This window comes from Melanaphis sacchari, unplaced genomic scaffold, assembly GCF_002803265.2.
Source record: "Melanaphis sacchari strain LSU unplaced genomic scaffold, SCAv2.0 Contig27_pilon_pilon, whole genome shotgun sequence".
In the NCBI taxonomy this organism is placed as follows: Eukaryota; Metazoa; Arthropoda; class Insecta; order Hemiptera; family Aphididae; genus Melanaphis; species Melanaphis sacchari.
In genome coordinates this window covers 3,416,496-3,438,799 of record NW_020271152.1, presented here as the reverse complement: position 1 = coordinate 3,438,799, position 22,304 = coordinate 3,416,496, and the positions used below count along the sequence as shown (strand labels likewise).

Here is a 22,304-nt window from a genome sequence, read left to right as displayed (position 1 = left end):
TGTGTGTGTGTGTGTGTGTGTGTGTGTGTGTGTGTGTGTGTGTGTGTTAATGTGTTCATTTTATGACTAATCCTGAAATGTCCTCTGGGATCCGATTAATTTTATTCTTTATTTCCACCACTCTCTGACGTCTTTTATATAAATAACGCTTTTAGTTTCGAGTCTCCATTTATCTATCGCTCTTTGGATTACGTGCACTGCAAACGATGCTTTGCTGTTACAAGCGGGTGACATTCTATGTTAACGTAATTAATTATAGCAAACAATATCTATGTGTATAATAATAGTGGTAGCAACAATAATAATAATAATTGAAAGAAGCCACCTGCAAACCGTGTTCTGCAAACACATTTTCTGAAGATCTTAAGGTTATAATAGTATAAATTATTTACAATACTTGTACTAGTTATACTAGAACTATTAAAATGTTTAATCAATCGAATAAGGACAGAGTACCGATATTATAGTATACCTATGTAATAATGCTTAATAAATTCTCTTTATTAATAATATAATATATAAATAATCTTTGATCTTTAAAATACTTTATATTTTAAATAGTTTTATTAAAATTAAAAATTAAAAACGTTTCCATATCGATGTATTAACTCAAATTAATTTTATTTAAATAGAGAAATTAAAAACCAGAGATGGTTATTTAATTTCATCTTGATATCAAATAATAATAATAATAATAATATTTTTCACTTTCTTTTTATTTTATTTAAAGATACAACTATCTAATCTCAATTTGTTGTAATATTTTGTTCGTATTATTTATCTTCAAAGGACTAATAATACATAATTTATTTTATTTTTTAAGTAAATTATTATTTAATTATTATTTACGAATTCAGTATCAATTTTGAAAATTATTTAGCATATAAATATTAATATTTTAATTTTTTATCAAGGAATAAAATAGACATTGATTTTATCGTTGAAATTTTGTTCTATATTACTTTTTTCATCTATGAGTAAGATTGAATATGTTTCTTTTATATATAAAATTATAATCATGAAAACCAATAAAAAATACTTTTTCTCACTAAAAATGTGTAACATTCCAAGATTTAACACAATAATAATATTATCCATAAAAAAAAAATAAAAAAACACTGAACGATTCAATATTAATGTTTATTTTATTTGAAAACAATTCATATTATTGTATGGACAATAAACGTGTTTAATAGTTGATTACAATAATTACATTTTAGTATATTGGATGACGAGAGAGAACTGCATAATTAAATGAAACAACGGCCAATGGGTTAAACTCTTAGTAGTGTTTACAACTAAATTTTAGTTGAATATAAACATACATGTATGTTGTGTGTGTGTATGATTTTAAACATATACAACATTTTACTAAGCCTTTAGGGGTTGTGTCTGTAAGGTTTAGCAAGTTCCCTGTACCATATAAAAGATATACATATAATAAAGCTCATATAAGCTTAGGTTACAACTTTGATTTACCGGTTTTAAACATAGAAACGTGTATTGACTAAATATGCCAAACACATTAAAACTATCTATTTAATCATAATTATCATAGAAATAGTCGATTCAAATAATTTAAAATTACTGTTTTTGTTATAAACAGTTTCTATAAACATAATATCTGATTTGTATGATGTAAAATATAAATATTCATATAAACTTAAAACCATATAGTCGTTCATTAATATATATCATATTATGTATGTATAAACTATAGAATTAATCAAAAATCTGATCAGTAATTATTAAAAATAGGATACAGAACAATTGTTTAAAAATAAAAAAATAACAGTTTCAAATAATAAAATTGTGACATAATAATATGAACTATTTTTCTGAAATCTAAATAAAACAATATCATCTTCTGTTATTATGGATATTTGTTTAATTTAAATATTATCACGCTTTATTAAATGATTATAACGTAATATAAATATTTTATAGTATTATAATTCTGAGTAGAATAATGTTAATTTTTTGACTTTACAATAATAAGTATTTAATAATTTTTTGTGTTTTTTATTACATTTTGTAATAGAAAAATTCCCTAAATTTTTAACTTTAATATATTGTCTGATAAGAAAAAAATCTAGTTAGCACTTTTAGAAATCAAAAGTTAAAATTTCTCAATATTTATTTTATATTTGAAAAGAACAAAAAAAAAAAAAAAAAATAGGGAATTTAACTTGAATTTTTACGTAAAACGAATTTTTGACAGTCAGACAAAATAGTTAACAAATAGTTAATTGAAATATTCACAAAATGTTGAATAATTATTTTTTTTACAAATGATTCAAAAATTTATAAAATATTTTTTTCTTTTTAAGGCCTAATTACAAACATGATAAGTATGATAAATGTTTAATTTTTTTTTTTCAGTAATAACTAATAAACAATATTTTGTTTAATAAAAAAACTTGAAATTGTAATATAGGTTTCATTATAGGTAGATAATAATTATTATTGTTAAACTAAAAAAAAAAAAAATTGAATATTGATCCACATTATTTTTTTATGGCAAATAAAAATTTATCATAATCATAAAATATACTTAATAATATAGGCAGCCAAAATAGCAAAATATGTTTAAGCCTCGCTCAGAAAATAAATGTAAAATAATTAGTTATAACTCATAATTTATAATTTAAAACTAAAAATACAATATAATATGTTATACTCGTAGTATAACTTTTAGAACTAATAAGTAATAACATCCATACATTATAGGTATAGTTTTATAACTCAGGAAGTAAATTTAAATTACTTTTAATTAACTAATTTTGACAGTGCTATAAAACATTAGGTTTATAATCCATTATAACTGTTGTCATCATTAGAGAAAAAGGTAGCTTTCTTTGACGGCAGAAAATGTATTAGGGTGAAAGTTACCATTTTCTTATTTTGCGCAAATGTACAAAATGCACAAAAACCAATGGTCACAAAAAGGTTTTTGGTTACATTATTTTTATTGTTCACCATTTCTTATTCAACGTAATAGAAGATTTTAGTGAAATTAAATATCCTTAGTACTTAAAATATTATTGAGTATAAAGATTAAAAATGACCCAAAGAAATCGTTTACTCATTGTACAGGTGTAGATCTCACCTCTTTATTTGATTCATTCGATTTGAACTCAATTAAATTATAAGTATATAAGTACATCATAATTTTATTCAAAAAAGTAAAGAAACGTTGTTAATGTATCAGTCTTAATTTCTAATGATATCTTATAGTTTATTTATATAACTACTATTATTTTATTATTAATAATAATAATATGGTAACTGGTAGGTTAATTTACTAAAAGTTAATAGATACTATAACAATAATGACATTCTTAACAATATATTTATATTGAAAATTGATTTATATTTTTTTATTTAACAAAAAATTTCACATTGTACCTTGGTGCTGTTATAGAAATATAAAGCAGCTACATAGTTTAATTTACTCAGTAATTTAAATAATATATTTTTATAATTATTTCCATGGCTTATAATATAATATCTATATGAATGGATCATATACTAATTATAACTATGACGAAAGACAGTCATACGGATGAGAAATTACATGTCATAGACTTATAATAGATTTACGTTCTGAAAGTATTCAATCATTTTTCGTCAATCATTTCACCAAATCTCAAATGCACTTTAAGTTTAACAATTTTTCTTTTATTTTTTTTTTATAGGTACATATAATTTAAAATCATTTTTATTTTACAAGTATTTGTTTGAAAAGTATCGAAAGTTAAAATTTCTTATTTCACACTCTTATACAATATCTACGAATATTTAAATAACTTGAATATTATTTATTAACTTATAATAATAATTTAGGATATGTGTTGAAAGAAATGTCTTCAATCGGTGAATGTCGACATTCATCAATCAATGTTGACATTTACCATCACTATTTATTCACTAAATACTAGTAACATTCAGTAACATTACTGTTGTGATCAGAAATGTTCACTAACATTTTTCATATTTAAATACAAACACAGTAAATTATAAATATTGTTATATACTTTATAATGTTATTTATTACAACATGACAAACTGTTGTGGCATTTTGAGTAGCGCAGTAATCAAGCGCTTTTGCAACTACACTCTTTTAATGTACAGTTAGATTTGCAATTACATCTCAGGAAACTTGACCACCATTAATTGTATTTCTTTTGTATAAATTGTTGACCATGTGTGTCCGTCCTCCATAACTTATTTTGACATGAGTATTTCGTAAAATGTCATACATCTCATCATTTTTCATGTAATAGATAGTTTTAGACTCATTTCTTTCCAACGAGACTATGAGTTTGTTGTAAGACATTATTTTTATGACGTTATACTGTTTCAATAAAGTACGTATATAACTTACTGTTTGGATTTTTAACTTTGAACTTTAACACTTCACTCACAAATTTAATATATATATTTTCTTTTAAAAAACAGGAACTGTCTTCTCGTTTTTTTGTTTATTATTTCATTAAATTTATTATAAAATACTTCTTTTATATTTCCAATTTAACTGGTATTTTTATGAAGTTAATAATATTATACTATACAAACATTGACTGAGTAATATACATTGACAAAACATGTCTGTGTCATGGGATAGAAACAATCAGAACATAATCTGTGTATGTTAATTGTTTAAATTCACCAAAACATGATAGTCAATGTTATCATTGACTAGTCATTATCAAAATTCACTGGTGAATGACGGCATATTTTTATTTTTTTTTTTTGAGGAAACGTAAACATTTACCAAAGTTACCGATGAACGCTGGCATTAATAATTGTAATCATTCACCTCAATATATATATATATATATATAATACATAAATATATAAGTATTACATTTATAAAATTGTTTCTTTTTTTACGATTTTCAATAATTTTTTTTTTTTTTAATGAATTTCAATTTTTTTTTTTGTAACTACATCATAAAAACTCTAATTAGGTACAGTAAATATTTTTGTCTATTATGTTTTGATTAAATAGAGTTTAAATTGTCATGTAAAGTGTATGGCAAACAGTGGTTATCGTCTTGTCTTTCTCAATGATAACGGCTGTGGTGGCATTATGGCTGGCGCACGATGATACATATATCTAATTTTATAAATCACAAATCTCAGAATAATAATAATAATAATAATAATAATAAAAAAATAAATAAATATTCATTTAGATAATACTTCGCAGAAGTCCCCCTGCAAAAATTTACTAATAGTGATGTGAGCTTTGGATGAGTAAATATTAATGTAATAATGATTAAATGATTCAGAAACATGGTAATTGGCAAAAGGTAGTAAACATGAATAAAAATAGAGGAACAAAAAAAAAAAAGGTATATAATATCTTTTCATCTATAGTTCTCCATAATTTATTCATGGTGACTTCTGCAGTTTGCCAGTGTACAAATCGTTTCATGGTATGAGTAAAAATGAATCTCGTTAAAAGTGACTTGTGTTTATTTGGTTTCTGAATATCAGTTACTGCGTAAGCCTTGTTACTAGAGTGGCCGTTGATGAATAATAACGTATAATCCTTTGTACAATTAAAATAATTTATGAATGCATTTTTTGACAGGTGAGCTGAGGTGGTGGGTTTTTTCTAGGACAAGCAAGACATTCGACAAATTATGTTGGATTGTCTTGTTTATCATGACGTCACTTATTTTGTTTAAAATGGTCAAATTGCATTTCTTAAACTATAATTAGCTTGATTCTTTATAAGTAAATGATGAGGTGGAGATGAAACAAAAATAAATTGTTAAAATATTTAACCATATTATTGGATAAAAATGTTCTTATGGAGTGTGGTCCGTAAAATCGTGAATAGTTATACTTAAAATCCCTTAAAGTATGACATAGACCATGAACACTCCGTGCGATTATCATGAAAACATATGGCTAAGTTTTGTCTAATAATTATCATAATAATAATAATAATATAATATAAACCCCGTCAAAAACCTAAACGTTAAAAAAAGTTCGCTTTTTAAAGCACTTAACATTAAAAGTCAGCCTATAAAAGAAGTGATATCTACATTGTAGTCAAGTCTACTCTTTTTTTAGTCAATAATATCACTAAACTCCTACTCTCATGAGCAACAACGATCTTTTATTTTTACTTAAAACTTGGCAATGTTCTGAATTGGTCTCTTGTACATTGTCAACACCTGCCACGGATACCCTAGTATGAATTTAATTTATACAACAAACTTGGTCATGATACAAATATTATTATTTTGTTAGCTTGACTTTTTTAGTTAAGTAGTCTTTAAATTGGCTCTTTTATAACAGTTAGGTTTTTTTATTTTTTAAGTTATTATTATTTATTATTATTAAAGGAAACTCAATATTAATTTTGAAAAAATTGCAATTTTAAGATTTCTGTCTAGTGTTTACCCATATAGTTAATCTTGGTACTAAATTTTACTTTTTTACCTATACCGGAAGTATCTTACAAATTTAATTATAAGCAAGTTGATTCAGTAATAAAAATGAAAACATTGAAAGTGTCATTGTCTTTTTGTTGAGTAGCTTAATATTATGGACTAATTTTTTACATTATTTTAAGCTATTTTGGTTTAATCAATGTTTTGAAAATGCAGAAGTATAAAGGTGCAAAAAATAGTGTTTCCACCAATACGAATAAAATAAATTTATAATATATGTGTATCTAATTGAAAATTAAATAAGTAGGTCACGAGCATAGGGAGATGCAGCTGGTAACACACACATACACATACATACACATTAACACTCTGTTATATTTGTGTATTTATTTTTGTATAACAATAATTATTGTCATTGCGAATTATATAATATACTAATATGTTATTAACATGAAGACGCGTTATCGTCTGTCTCTTAATTAATTCAAAAAAGCTTGGCGTCGTCGAACTGTTTTCCATGACGAATGTATGCACATTATAGGTATACAATATTGATCATTTTTTATTTAATGAGTGCTTTTCATGTTCGTATGTGCGTTAATCTTCACATACATTTTAATATATTTTTTTTATTGGCACGAATCACCACAGTTTTTTTTATATTGTATAGGCACTAATCGCCACTATTTTATACCATATTTTTATATTTAATATAATTTGCGCTAATCGCTACTATTTTATCATATTTATTTTTTATATTGGCGTGAATTTTCACTGTTTTTGCTAAATTGTATAGGTACTAATCGTCACTATTTTTTGTATATCATGTGTGCATGTGAATCACCACATTTTTGTATTAATCTATTTTAATTATAAATTTTTATCCTGAGGACTTTTCTGTTTTATCCTTGATGAGTTTTATATTTTTATTTAAGCATAAGTAGCAACTGATCAATCTGAGATTCACAAATTGAGAATTTTTGTTATTATTTTTATTTATTAATTATTATTTATTACATATATTTTATACACATATTTGTACTTTGTTGAGTCGAATGAGCCGTAATTATTTATACTATTTTATACTATATTTAACATTGAGTCACCTTTTTAGTTTTTTCATCCAAATTACCTATCTGTTGCTAAATACAACAAGCATTATTTAACTCGACGGAATTTTCTCGGCGATCCCAACTAGCTATTACAACACTACATGCCCAGCTATTTCTACATATTTTTAAGTTTTAGGTATTAGTACGCAAAGTTAAGTTTTGGTGTCCGGACACGTGTATTGTTATTCTATGCTCCCGGCCCGTATAAATAATGTGGATTGGTTTATGTAAAAATACATAGTTTTTGCTAAACCTTAGCCTAGCATAATGCTTTTATGTGCTCAAATAATACTACTTATTTGTATTTAATGTAAAAATACTCAAAACTAAAAAATTAAAAAATTTGAAGTGTATAAAAGAGATCTCAAAAAATGTCAAAATATTTTAAAAGCAATATCCTACCTACAAAAATATGCTAACATTACTATGTGATGAACTTTTGAAATTTTCTTGATTATTTATTTTTAAAACATCAAGAATTTAGTTAAATCAAAAACTAGTGTTTCGTAATAGTTTATGCGTTATGTTTCTTAGATTTCCTAATTATTTTGAAAATTAATATTTTACTTTTAAGCTTTAATCTCCAAAGTTAAGATTAAATCCAATTAGTTACTAAAAATCTGTTTTCAATATTAAAGATTAAAGCAATTTTATGATAAATATAAATTCCAAAATAAGTTATTTGGTACTTAGAGAATATAGTAAAACAAATAAATCAGTATTCGAAAAATGTTATTAACACTAAACAAATACAAGCGTTAATATCGTAATAAATAAAATTCAGATTCAGGTTTCGTTAAATAATAAATAATTATTATTTTGTAATACTCTTCTTAAATTATTTTATTTAAATTAAACTTTAATTTGCATATTAGTATTTTTTTTAAACATTTTATGTAAGTAGAATGCTATACAGTTGTATGCACTAATAGTAATATATATTTAATTTTCTTCTAAAAATAAAGGAAAACAATAATTAAACATGAAATATCTTAAATATTTTAGCTTATATTTGAGATATCCATTTTATTCAACTTAAAAATAAAGCTACAAGCAAACATTGTAACGTATAAAATCAAAGTGATTTTTAATACAAATTCGTCCTTTATCCCCTTTTTTAAAATTTTATACCATTGTTTTCATTTATATATAAATAACAAATATTTTTTTGTACTATACCTAATGTATTTTTAAATTAAAAAATTAAATTAAATACTATTTGGATTTAACGAGTGTCACGTTGGTTAGGTTATATTAGGTATTTTTTCTTTTAAAGTAAGTTCACGTCTTTATATACACCCAAACAATAATAAAAAGGTAGGTAAATGGGGGGGGGGGGGGTACCACTCTGCTATATATGAGTGTCAAGTGGGTCTTATTATAGATCTATTAAATTTGAATTCAATGATATATCATTGTATACGAAAAACGATTCTGAGAAAACATAGTCTGTCAGAGTGTCAGCATTGTCACTAAGTATGATGTATTAAAGAAATTTATTTTACTTATATTATTATAGTAGGTTGAAATAATTTTTACCGAAAATATTGAATTTATAATACTATATAGTATTTAATTATCAAGGTAATATGCATTTTACCTACTATATTATAATATAATTTAATATAACTTGGAATGTAATAATTTCTGTCAATACCATAAATTGTACCGTGTATTGTAAAAATTATAGTAATATAAGATAAATAATAGTTCAAATTCCTACGAAAAATGTTTTTAAAATATAACAAAATAATTAACAAAAAAGTTATTTATTTTTAAATAAGTAATTTAGACCAAATTAGAACTTAAAATGTTTATAAAAATTAATTTTTTTTATACATTTTTTAGATTTTATTGTTTCAGTATATATGAAGAATCTTATAATACATAAAAAAATAAAAGTTTATGTACATTTTAACTACAAAATAGTTTGACATTTTTTTTTACAATTTTGACGAATTTTGTAAAAATTTTAACTTCAATCATATATAAAAAAAATTGCATGTACCTACATTTTTAATTTGTATACTGTTTTAAGAATAACTCATGTGACATGTATTACATTTTCAACAATTTTGACTCTGTGAATAATTGTCTATCAACGTTTATAAAATAAACGTTTTCGAAAATGTTATCATAGAATGAAAATAATAATATAAAAAATATTGAGAAATTTTAAGTATCTCTTGTTTTTATTATTTTTTTTTTTTTTTAAATACAATAAAATATCAAAATTATTGTTTAAAAAGAAATGATTATTTTACGGATGAATATCAAATGTTATAAACATTTTAACATAAGTTACTCATAGAAAATTTACTTGATTTTCTAATAGAATATTATTTTCATACATAAATTTAAAATCTAATTAAGTACTTTGTATTTAATTTTTAAAACTTAGGTATAGACACAAACATTTTATGAATAGCTAATTACAAAGTTATTTGTTTATGTTTGAGTTTTGTCAAAATTTAAATTTAAAATGTTTTTTTAATTAAAAATTGATAGTATAAAAATTTTATAAAAATTTTAAATATTTACGGTTATTAAAAAAAAAAAAAAAAACCAAAATCAATTTTGTTAAAAAATAAATTTACGTAAAAATCCTTATTTTTTCCTTAATTTTTAAGTTTTGCCCTTTCCAAAGTACACCTAACATATATTTTTATAACAAAAACCTTTCTCATTTTTGAAAAAAGAAGCATTTTATTAACAACTCATCCGCAAAAAAAAAAAAAAAACTTATATTTTTGTAAAATAAATACATTCATTACACCACTCAAAATCTAAAATATAAAAATACAAGATATAAAATACTTAGATTATTATATAAATATACGTCATATTATATATTATTTATTTATTAATGTATCTGTTTGGAAATTGTTTAATGAAATAATATCATTCTAATAAAATTATTTAATTAATTTTAAAAGTAACGTTTTAAAATATTTTTTCAAATATGCCCGTTTAATATAACATTTTATTGCTCTATTCTATATTAATTGTTGTATCATTCAGTTCAATGACGATTATATTTGAAATGATTTATTTTATAAGGTTGACAGTTAAAGAGAGAAAATCCAATGTCAAATATATTGAGCACATTTTGATTTGACATATTTATCAGTTCGCTCGGAAATGAAAGGGACTTTAGGGTAAGTTTTGAAGTTGAGTATTTCTTCAATAAATTGAATAACAAATGTAGTTATAGTTGAAAATGTCATAAAGGTTATTAAAAGTAAATATTAATTATGATTCTGAACAAATAAAATTAAAATATAATTCACTGTACTATTTGTATGGTGAATTGATCATAATTATTAATGGAAAATATATATTTAATTACAATAATTACCATAACATAAATTTATCTAAATAAATTATTCAACCACAAAATTAGATTTTTTTATCTGTGGTATTTAATTGTATTTACACTTCTTACTGTATATGTACGTCTTACTAATATATATTTTATTATTTTTTTTTTTAACTAAGTATTTATTTTTTAAATTATTCTGAAAAAATTGTCATTTGTTATGGAAATCAAAAATTAAAAGAAAAATAACCTGAAAACTTTTGAAAACTGTACATTTAATTACTATTGACTTTTGAAGTAATTAAAATTTGAATGGCAGCGTTTTATTGTGTGGTTAAAGAACTTTCGTTAAAAAAAAAAATAAGAATCAATTTTTACTTTTTGATTAATATACTGAAAATTACTACTGAAAAAAATATTTATGCATTTATACAGCTTGTCAAGTAAGTTTCGTTAATTTAACTCAAAGTACACAAATATACTTTATTTCAACTATTTAATTCATTAGTTATTCATGAATTTTTATTTGATTTAAAAATGGAATGTACAATTCGTATTTTAAGATCTCTGTTAATATTAGTTATACTAAAATTTTATACTCTACCAGTCTAATATTTACGTACATTCAAATTAAAAAATAAAATATTATTTTCAAGAAATAAAATTATGTTATTTTTAGAAATAGTCACTTAATATATTTTTATTTAGTCTGGTTTTGGGCCAACTAATAATAGTAGTATTTTACAAAATCATAAAATTCTATATCTATTATAATTCCAATTACAAATAAACCCATTTAATTTAGTTCTAGTTTATTTGATTTGATTTAATTGATATATAAATAATAGGAGGTGGTCGAATAATATAGTTAACTTATATTATTCAATAAATAACAAATTGGTATTTATGATTTAGAAAAATTAAAATTAAAATAAAAAATATAAATATAATTAATAAATTAAACTTAACATATAGTTTTTATCATACTGCAACATAATCCAATAACTAACAATAATAAAAGTAATTCAAATATGTGGGTTCCTATCGTTATTCAAACGGATCCTACGGTCAGGTTATTGGTTTCTTCCATAGCTGGTATTATGAACAGGAAGAACAAATTATAGTCGAGACCTTGTAAAACGAGAAAGATTTTTAAAATTCACATAAGAGAGCAAAGAAGGAGCATCAATTAACTTGCGTAAGAATACTAAATTAGCAATAACATACCTGTCAGCTAAGAAGGTAAAACTGAGCGTTCGTATAGCTGGATAGTAATCATGCAGAGGATGGTTTATTTTCAGCATTTAAGTTGCGGATGACAAAAAGCATCTTTGAACTTACTTTAAATGGTAAGAATCTATTACCAAACATGGATCCCAAAGTACAGACACGTATTAAAAATAAATAATAAAATAATATTAAAACTGAAATTATAATTAGTAAATGGGACAATTGTTTTAGAAACTAGTATTGTAAATATACTAAAATGCCATCTTCTGTGAAATTATTTTTAATATTTAATCAAAAACCTAATATACATTTTTATAAAATCAACGAATGCCAGTGATTAAAGTGATTTAATCTTGGAGATTTTTAACATATTCTTAATAATATATTATAACGTTGATATATTCAATTCAATTAAGTTTTTATTTTTAATAGTGTATATTTATTTTTATTAATTTTTAATAATACTACAACAATATGCTAATTACTAATTTTATTCAATAAATACAAATAATTAAAACAATCCTCGTTATCAATATTATATTTTTTCATTATTTCAAAACATTATACTTTAAGGTATACAATAAAAATATGTAAGTGAAAATGTAATTCAATACAATTTATATATTTAAAATTACAACTCTATAAAAAATATCGTTTTTAAATTCTCAAGAATCATTCTATCGTTTTTATTTTAATTTCAAATATTATGATAAAAGAAATTTTATTGACGCGGTTTTGGCGGTTGTCGTGGTTTTGGTCCGCAGAAAGCCGGTCGCATGATTGTGGATGTTCGTACACCTGTGCGAACATAAACAATTGTTCCCACATAAACAAGTTGGTAGGACGAATACGGCGAGGACGTTCTTAACTTTCTGTGGTTAGACGCAACTTGGTGAATTCAATGTAGTAGAGTCTTTATAGAACCGTTGTAGAGTTCCTCGAACAACAGTCGGAACATGAGATGCTATATTTAGACTTGCGACAGTCGTGACACCAAAGAGTAATCGCCGGCGGCCGATGTTCGTCTGGTGCGACTTATCTTATTTATCTTCTCGTCCCGCCTTGGCCTTTACGGTGTTGGTTGGAGAGTTGACGATATCGTGTCTTTATTGTGGTGGTAATGGTGGTGACAGTGTAAACAGGTCGCTGCGGTGCCTGTACTTTGTACTGGCGACCGTTGCGTACCATGTCATTGTAATATTTTAAAAATCAATTTAAATACTTTCAACAATCAAATTTTAAAACTAATATTATATTTTTGAAATAAATTGTGGGTTAGTATCCTTTCAGAAAAAAATCATTTCTTAATAACTCTATCAAGTTTTCACACATATTATTGTTATGGATATAACTATATACACAATGAAAACGGTTATTTTCAGGATCGTTGAAGTATAAGATAATTTAAATTTAGTAGAAGGCTGTCTACTTTAACAACTATATTGCACCTATATTTTACCTTAAAAGTCGAACACATTACAGGAAAAACTTACAACTAATTTCAAATAATATTGGAAAAGAAAATTCATTTGAAATGATAAAGCAAAATGCCACAAAAGAAAACGACCAGCGAATGAGAGGATTCTCATCGTAAGCTCTGACTATCATTATAGTTACTGCCTACTAGTGTTCATTCAAACCAATAACCACCGTTAGTCGATAACCCATAATCGGTAACATATGAAAATAGTTTACTTCGAAAACTATTTATTCAAATTCCTTCAACCAAAACACTTCAGCTTATAAGACTAAAAAAAAATTAAGAACCGAATACCTACAGAATACCAATTACTAAAAAATGAAACCTCCGGTATTGCTAAAAAAACTCTCATCCACAAAAATATAGCACACTTTCAACATAGCTACAAAAGCTCTCATTAAAATCAATTCAGCAATCTTCCAAAATACCTTCGGTGCTGCATTTGATAATTCTTCAGCAGTGACGTCACTTGCCATAGACAAAACCTCGTAAAATGATCGGATTTACCAAATAAACGCATATCGACATTCAAATCCTTGTACTCCAATCGCCAAGGCATAATATCATCACAATAACTTGATGATCAGTCTCTTTTAAGAGATATTACCTAACTTCTATACCAACTTGCTAATTTAAGTTTATTGTACGGGTCAACAGTGTAGGGAATTGTCACATATTTAACTAGTTACTTTTACAATGTTTGTCCCAAATACAATAATAGTAAGCTTCACAGTATTGTATTAACTTCGGCAGATTATTTTTGGATCATTACCTATTGAGATTTCGTCAGCTGATTTCGTCAGCTTATTTGTTTATTGTATATGTGGTTAAATCAATAGAGCATCGACATTCAGCACATAATGGAAAACAGTACTCCGTTTCAACAAATTTATAATTGTTCAAAGCAATGGATGAATTTGAATTGTAAATCTGTATTAACTATTGAGTATTTATCTTACTTTAAACATTCAACATCAATTTTTAATAGGTACGACTTTATTTTAAGAGTGCACTATTAACGCATTGGGGTGACAATCCCATAGAAATTAACGTATACAGTTGAATTACTTAATATTTAAAAAAGTTGTCTTCTGAGTATTTTTTTTTTTTTTTTTGATTACTTTTAAGCCTGGGCTATTTAACTACTAATATAAAATAAAAAGCTTAAAATTATCTTTATTGTACAATTAATTTAAACAAATATTACGTAAATTCTTGAAAAAAAAGCTCAGTGAGTATTTATATCTAATTTGATATATTTCATCAAATATTAAAGAAAATTAATTAATGCACACTCATATAACAATATATCCTATATGTATATATATTACAAAGAATGTTATATTATTTTATAACTTATAACATAAACTAAAGTATATTATATCACACCATATAAATATGTATTAGAATACGTTCGAATTTGAAAATGGCAATTTTACATAATATATGGTACTCGTATATTGTACTCAATACAAAAATGTGTATACATATTATGCGTCTCATGATGCGCGTTCTATAATGTAGGTGTGGTAATATATGAAATGATACATTTATGATAAACTTCTAAAAAATATTTTATTTTAATAATAATTAAAAAAAATTTACTCTTTTTTGAATGACAACATCTAGTTTCAATTGCGTATTCAGGAGTGAAATGTTTTATGCATAAAACTGAATTTCGATTTATATAAAATCGCACCTATATAAAAATTAGATTAGTGGAGTTTTACTTCAAAAAATTTTGTTTTACAATGACAATAATTATATAAAAATAATATTTTCAAAAAAAGTCAATACTTTTAGAAATAATATGGGTGTGCCTGCATACTAAACTAGATTATCTTGTATAACTCACGTTGCAAAGTATGAAAATTTTTTTTTTCAACAACATTTTTAAACAATACATAGGTTACAATGTTACGCAGTAGTACAAATTTTAAGTCTACTAATGTTTACATATTATGCTATTAGTATTTCAAATCCATTAAAAAATCATTAAATACATGAAAAAATGTGTGTTTAATGTGTTGATTGTGCGATTTGTTGTACACATAAACTAAACGAGTCGAAGCACGTACGCGAAATACGACAAAAGTTACATTATTATAGTTACATTATTTTTTATTTAAGTTACATTATTATAATTTTTCGTCTTGCAAACAAAAGCATATAAATTATAGAAAATTTCTTATATTTTCGAGGTTTTCCATATATTGTTAACTGACCTTTGGATTTGGTCTTATCCAGCAAAAACTTTTATATTTATTTATTTTTTTTTTACTCTCCCACGGTCTCTTTTGCTCTTTAATACTTTTTCTCGTTCTCTCTCTCTCTCTCTCTTTCTCTCTCTTGCACCCTCTTCCTTTATCATTATATCTCTCACTTGCATACCCTTCCCTATCTACGTATTCTTATTTTTCTCTTTTTATCTATGTCAGATTGGTTTTTAAATATTACAACAATACTTTGTTAAAAACTAATAATTTTTCTACAAACCAATTTGTCATATTTACCGGGTGCCTTACAGGTTTTCTGTTATCTTTTATCTATCAATAATTTCTTCAAGATAACCGACTCATGATTTACATTTAAATAAACTTAGTTTTCAGAATTTAAATCATTTCTGTTACTCATTTGGTACTATTTTCTACATTCTAATAAATTGTTAAAAATAAAAATGATTAAAAAACTATATCACATATCGGAGGATTCCTATTTAAATTTTATGAAATATATAGTGCAATTAAAGTTAATATATTATTAGTAGACCGTAAGTGTAAATTTGTGATTCATATTTTTGAAAATCAATTTTATTGCAATTTATATTTAATGGTGATACAATTTTTTTTAAATTATAATTAAAAATCTATCTTATAAAGACTAAAACTTTTTCAAACATAAATAAATAAGATTCATAGCACTATTATGAAAAAATGGTTAAACAATTGGTACCAAATTCAATCCACACTAAGAGAAATTAAAAACTCAATACATGGCACAACCCCAAATTAAGAAGGAAAGAAAATACTACTCTAAAATGAATATATATTAGATATACTAGCTGAATAACACACGATTTTCTAATACCCAAAGATGTCCTACCCATATGTGAAACCTGTGGAGTCAGAATGACAATTAAAGATTTTTAACAGATTTTCGCAAATACTCAAAAGAACTTTAAGAAAATAATATACCCAACTCCTTATAGATGAAGCCTACAAGACCAAACCCAGAAACTAACCAAAACCTATTATTTTTCAAAAACCAAACTTATTGAAACATAATAAAAACTTAGGCTAAGAAAATATTTTTTATAGATATAATGGTTGTTTTAGCCGAAATGTACTATAATTAGAGTGCGGATTTATATGTATATATAAATTTGTGATGATTGATGATAATCGAACAATTCCTCTATAGAAATACGTTTCAGGACCATCTGAATGCTTTAAGTTATCGTTGATACTACATATTTTTACATATTTTAACATAATTTACTTATATTATATATTTTGTTAAATATTTCCCTATATTGAAAAAGTCACGTAAAAAGTCTGTAAATCCAATTAAAAATATACTACGCTAGTTGTACGTTGCTTGACTATCAAATCTATGCACCACATGCTTTTATGTTCTATATATGTATTTAAGTCAGGTCTAATATATATTAATGACCAAGTTATTATTTGTTAAATTTGCATCTATAACTTCCATAGACATGGAAAAGTCCTTTAGTTGCTACAAGAATATTTTGCGCCCCAATCAACGTTGATTTACATAAGAAAACTTAAAAAAATACATAGTTGCACATTGTTTTGCTGACAACGAGGATTCTAATATTAACTAAATAGTAATATAAACAGTTATATATTAATACATAATTATAATTACAGTATTATTTTTTTTTTATATATATTATATTTTTAATTAAATGTACACATTTTTGAGTTTTAAATACATATGAATCCGCACCCTAACTATGACCAACAAAAAAAATTATCATTTCATACTTAAAAAAATTTAACTAATTAGTGATTACCTATCAATTTGAAATATTAAAATGTATTCAACATATCGTACATAAAATGTAAAGTTTATATACATAAATAGTTAATTTTTATACGTAAAAATATGAGTTGTAATAAAAATACGGTAAAATTAACATCCATTTAACCAATATAGTAAAATGTAATTTTAATTACAAAAATTACTCATAGTATAGGTACTTATATTTTAAAAAAAAATGTAGAATGTTTAAAACTAAAAACTATTGATTAAAGATATTTACAATTATGAAACAATATATTACAAGATAAATAAAGCAAAAAGGGTATATTTGAATATTATTTTAAGGTAAAAGGAAATTCCATTTCATATTTTATGTATATTTTTCATTGTATGAAATAATAATAAATTTGTTATTATTGTTTAGTTGAAAATATAAAAAACAGATAGAAAATAAAATGTTTTTTTTTCTTTTCTATAGGATCTAAAGATGAGATCCATTCTGGATACTACAAGAACGAACTAAGAGAAAATCCTTAGTAAGTATTGATTTATTGAATTATTATTTTTTTATAACTATTAACTACAAATTTGTATCATGTTAAAATAATCAACAATATGACATAATTCACGTATATTTATACATGTAAATAGCTTAGACTAGGAATATTTTATTGTATATTTATATCTATAAAAATAGTAGGTACAAATTAAAATATAAATGAAACATATTTAATGATGTTTTTAAAAGTCCATTACCTAGAAAATTTTTGTAACATAAAACAAATACGTATATACAACGTTTATATTTAAATATTTTGGTGTAATATTATTACACATAGCAATAATTTTAAAATGTTTGTATGTTTTATAATCCGGAAAATAGAACTTTAATTTTGGTGTATACAATTTACATTTTTTTAAATTTAAAAACTTATTTACTACACAGATTTTACTGTAAGAAATTATAGTAAAATTAAATAGGTAAAATTAAAAATCAGCTTCACTGTTAAATACAAAACTGTTAATAAATAAAAAAATTGATTTATATTGTACCAATTAAATTAATATTTCACCAAAAATCAAAATAATATTTGGGTGCTTCATATAATTCAAAATGTTGCGAACTTAAGAATTTGGAATAATTAATTTTAATTCTTATTCTTAACTCTGAGTTTTACAATTTTCTATTTTAGTTTATATTGTGTACCATACTGAGAAATAATTTATACATAGATTATGATTTAAAAATTGTTGGCGTTAATGGTTCTATCTATAATAATATAAAATGTAGTTTTAAAAATTTTAATTTAAAATGAAACGCAATTTTATGTAAATACCTTGAAAATTTTTTAAAAATTTAAATTATATAAATTTATAATCTTCAAAAATTAACTATTTTACTTACTATTATGGAAGGTTAAGTATTTATCTTAGTACAAATAATAAACATGCAAGTTTCTTAAAAGCATAAAACCTGTATTTACGTAATATGTTTGAATAGTAAAACAATGAAAACAATTTTAATTTTAAACTTATTTATGTTTAACTTATTTTAAACCTTTTTTAGTTTATTCTTTTCAAAAACAGCTTAAATCTGTATACTATATTATTCGTACTTTCGTATTTATTAAAATTATAGTTCAAATTTTATGCAATAAGTATTAATTTAATAATTAAATCGCTTTGTTATTAAACTTCACTTAACTTAATAGTTTCTTTCTGTTCGTTATTAATAGTTATAGATGGATTGTGTGCTATATTTTAGTTTTTGTCTGTTATCAATTTATTTTTTAAAGGTATATTGTAAAACCATATAATATTATAACTGAGATTACAAAGTAAAGTATTTAAATTAAAATTATAAAGAAACAAAATAAAGTTTACATATTGAGTAGATACCTATGTATTGTTTAATTAATATAGAAATAATAAATTTTGTATAATAAAAAAACGTAGAATCGTGTGGACTATAAAAAAAAAAATTTACATAACTTATGAAAATATACAATATTATTAAACCTCAAGTTCACCGTACATTTGATTTATCTATTTGGAAAAAGTTTACTCTAGTTTGTATATAAATATTATGATGATAAAAATACTCAAGTAGTCTTTAATAATCTTTATACTTTCAGTAGAATGTTTTTTATAAGCTATCATCAAAAAATTTTGTAGCTTTAAAAATTATTAATATCCCTCTTTTTTTTTGATTTTTTTATCATGTTCTTTAGTTTCTTAAAATTTTTCTTTGAATTTATTAAATGGTTTTTATAATAATACACTCAGACAAACATATGTATACGGAAATACGTTTTATAAATGGTAATAATAATAAATTACTTTCAATCATAATAAGGCAACACTTAAATATCAAATAAGTTATCAAATTAAATTTATGTATTTTTGTTTACACGTGTTTCGTTTTATAATTTTATCTGATTGTTGGTTTGACATAAATTTTCTTTTTCATTGGGCATATTTTTATAGCATATATTAAAAATAATATAAAATATAACAATGCTTTATAGTGTAGTATAAAATAAGTAGGATATATAATATATATAATTAAATTAATTACGCCGTTTCTAGTGTAACACTTTTTTACTTCACAAAAGATCACAAAAATAAAATTAAGAAAATAATAATTATTTTGTACCATAAACTATCGTGAATAGTTCACGCAAAACTTACTTCATAAACAATTTGATTAATCATTAAATAATTATATTAAACAAAAAAAATATTTATCTAAATATTATAGACCAACAATTTTAATATGAAAAAATAAACATCTAAACACAAACATTTTTCCGTGTAATTGTAAACATAAACACGTAAAAATCGGTATTTGATGTTTAATGCAACATCTAAAAACATCTATAAATGTTAATACATTGATATTTAATGTCAATATTATACTGTTGTGTATGTATGTGGTATTGTGTTGTCTAATTTGTTTTAATATTTATTATAAAAATGTTTATATTTTTTAATAGAAATAATAGAGATGGGAAATTTGAAAATACTTTTAAATAAAAACCATATTAATTAAAAACTTGTAAAATTATTCGACTCAAAAAAAGAGAAACTATATAACTAGATTCAACATTGAAAAAATTTAAGATGTATCAATCATATTAGATAGTGATTATAAATTAGTTTTACCTGAAGGATATATAAATTTATTACCAAAAGAATATATAGATTTTTATATTAATAAACCACTACTAATCAAAAATAATATTTTTTTTATTTTTTTTTTAATATTTCGCTTAATTTTAAAATAAATCATTATTGGTTTAAATAAAAACAAAGTATTTTTCTATTATAAATAATGGAAATAAAAAATTTAAAACACTTTTAACTAATTATGATTTTCCTAAAATGAATTTTGTATTAGTTGATTAATTATCAACTAATATAATATATATTATAATATTATATTATGATGAATATTTATCAAGTTATTTAGAATTTAATTATATTGGAGATTTAAAACCTATAAAAAATATATTGCCTAAATTAAGTGAAAATGGACTAGATATTAAATATTTAGTAATAGGATCAAATAAACTAAATTTTTATTTGCAAGATTGAGTAAAAAATATTATATGTATTGTTTATAATGAAAATAATACTATTAAAAGGTAATTTATTTAATTAAACAATTAAATAGTTTATTAAAATCGAATATAAAAATAGAAAATACTAATAATTTTTATTCAGTTATGACAAAAAAGTATTATTTATTTGATCAAAATTTAAAATTAAGTTTAGGTATTGTTAATCATGTTGATTTTTTTTTTTTTTAATTTAAATTTTAGGTAAAATAAAAATAAATAATATTAAATAATAATAATGATATATTTGAATTACATTGTAATATAATTGAAAAATCTATTTCAATTGGTAATAAAATTACCCATCGTGAAGAGGAAGTTTTGTTTGTATTCAAATACAATTCCAAAGAACCTTCAATAAAAACTCTTATAATTATATATAGACTACTAAAAATAAAAAAATAAAATAAAAATAAAATTATAAAAACAAGTATCCACGATTACATAAGTGATATTGTTAGTTTTGATAAAGATTTTTATTGTTTATATTGATCTAATCGAAAAAATATAATAACTATTAAAATATTTTTTAATAAAAATATATTTACTGAAAACAAAACCCATCATTTTTAATCAATAATAGATTTCAATTGAACCTTTTTCATTATTAAATATAAATTATGCATTTCAAATTAAGCAAATAAAAAAAAATATATTAGTTGGTAAATCTTGATAAAATTCAACAGGTAAAATAACTTTTTTACCAGATATAGAAATATTTTTTGTTTTTCTATAAATATTAATAAAAAATATTGATTTAAGACATGTAAATTGTGTTAAATATTATTATACATCAATGGAAGTTATTGTTGTATTTTATAATAAATGTTTTTATACTTCATCTAACTCTCATAAGCTTCATAATACTTTTCAGTTTAAAATTCAGGTTTTGATTATCTTTGGAATACTTTTTTTCATTTAGTTTAATCCAAAAACTGTTCAAATTACAATGATCAAATTTTTTAGAATTATGATTTTGAGTGTTTAGTTTACTTATTTAAAATACTATAGTAGCAAAAAAATGGAGTGTTAACATTTTAATATTGATTCGATAAATTTAGTGCTCTACTTTTTCCTTTTATATTTCTTTCTTCAATATATTGCCACGATTTAAAAAAAAAA

The 22,304-nt window shown here is 22.9% G+C and overlaps 1 protein-coding gene across 8 annotated transcripts in view; it reads left to right on the top strand.

The window, feature by feature from the left end:
• LOC112595498 overlaps positions 1–22,304 on the top strand; it is a 111,852-nt gene that overhangs the window by 5,914 nt on the left and 83,634 nt on the right. For 7 of the 8 annotated variants that reach the window (XM_025340742.1, XM_025340737.1, XM_025340738.1 and 4 more), the window contains one exon: positions 18,041–18,098. The gene's annotated coding sequence lies outside the window, so the exon portion shown is untranslated. Of the gene's footprint in view, positions 1–10,660; positions 10,684–18,040; positions 18,099–22,304 lie in introns of those variants that run through there. The other variant, XM_025340740.1, reaches the window with a different exon arrangement.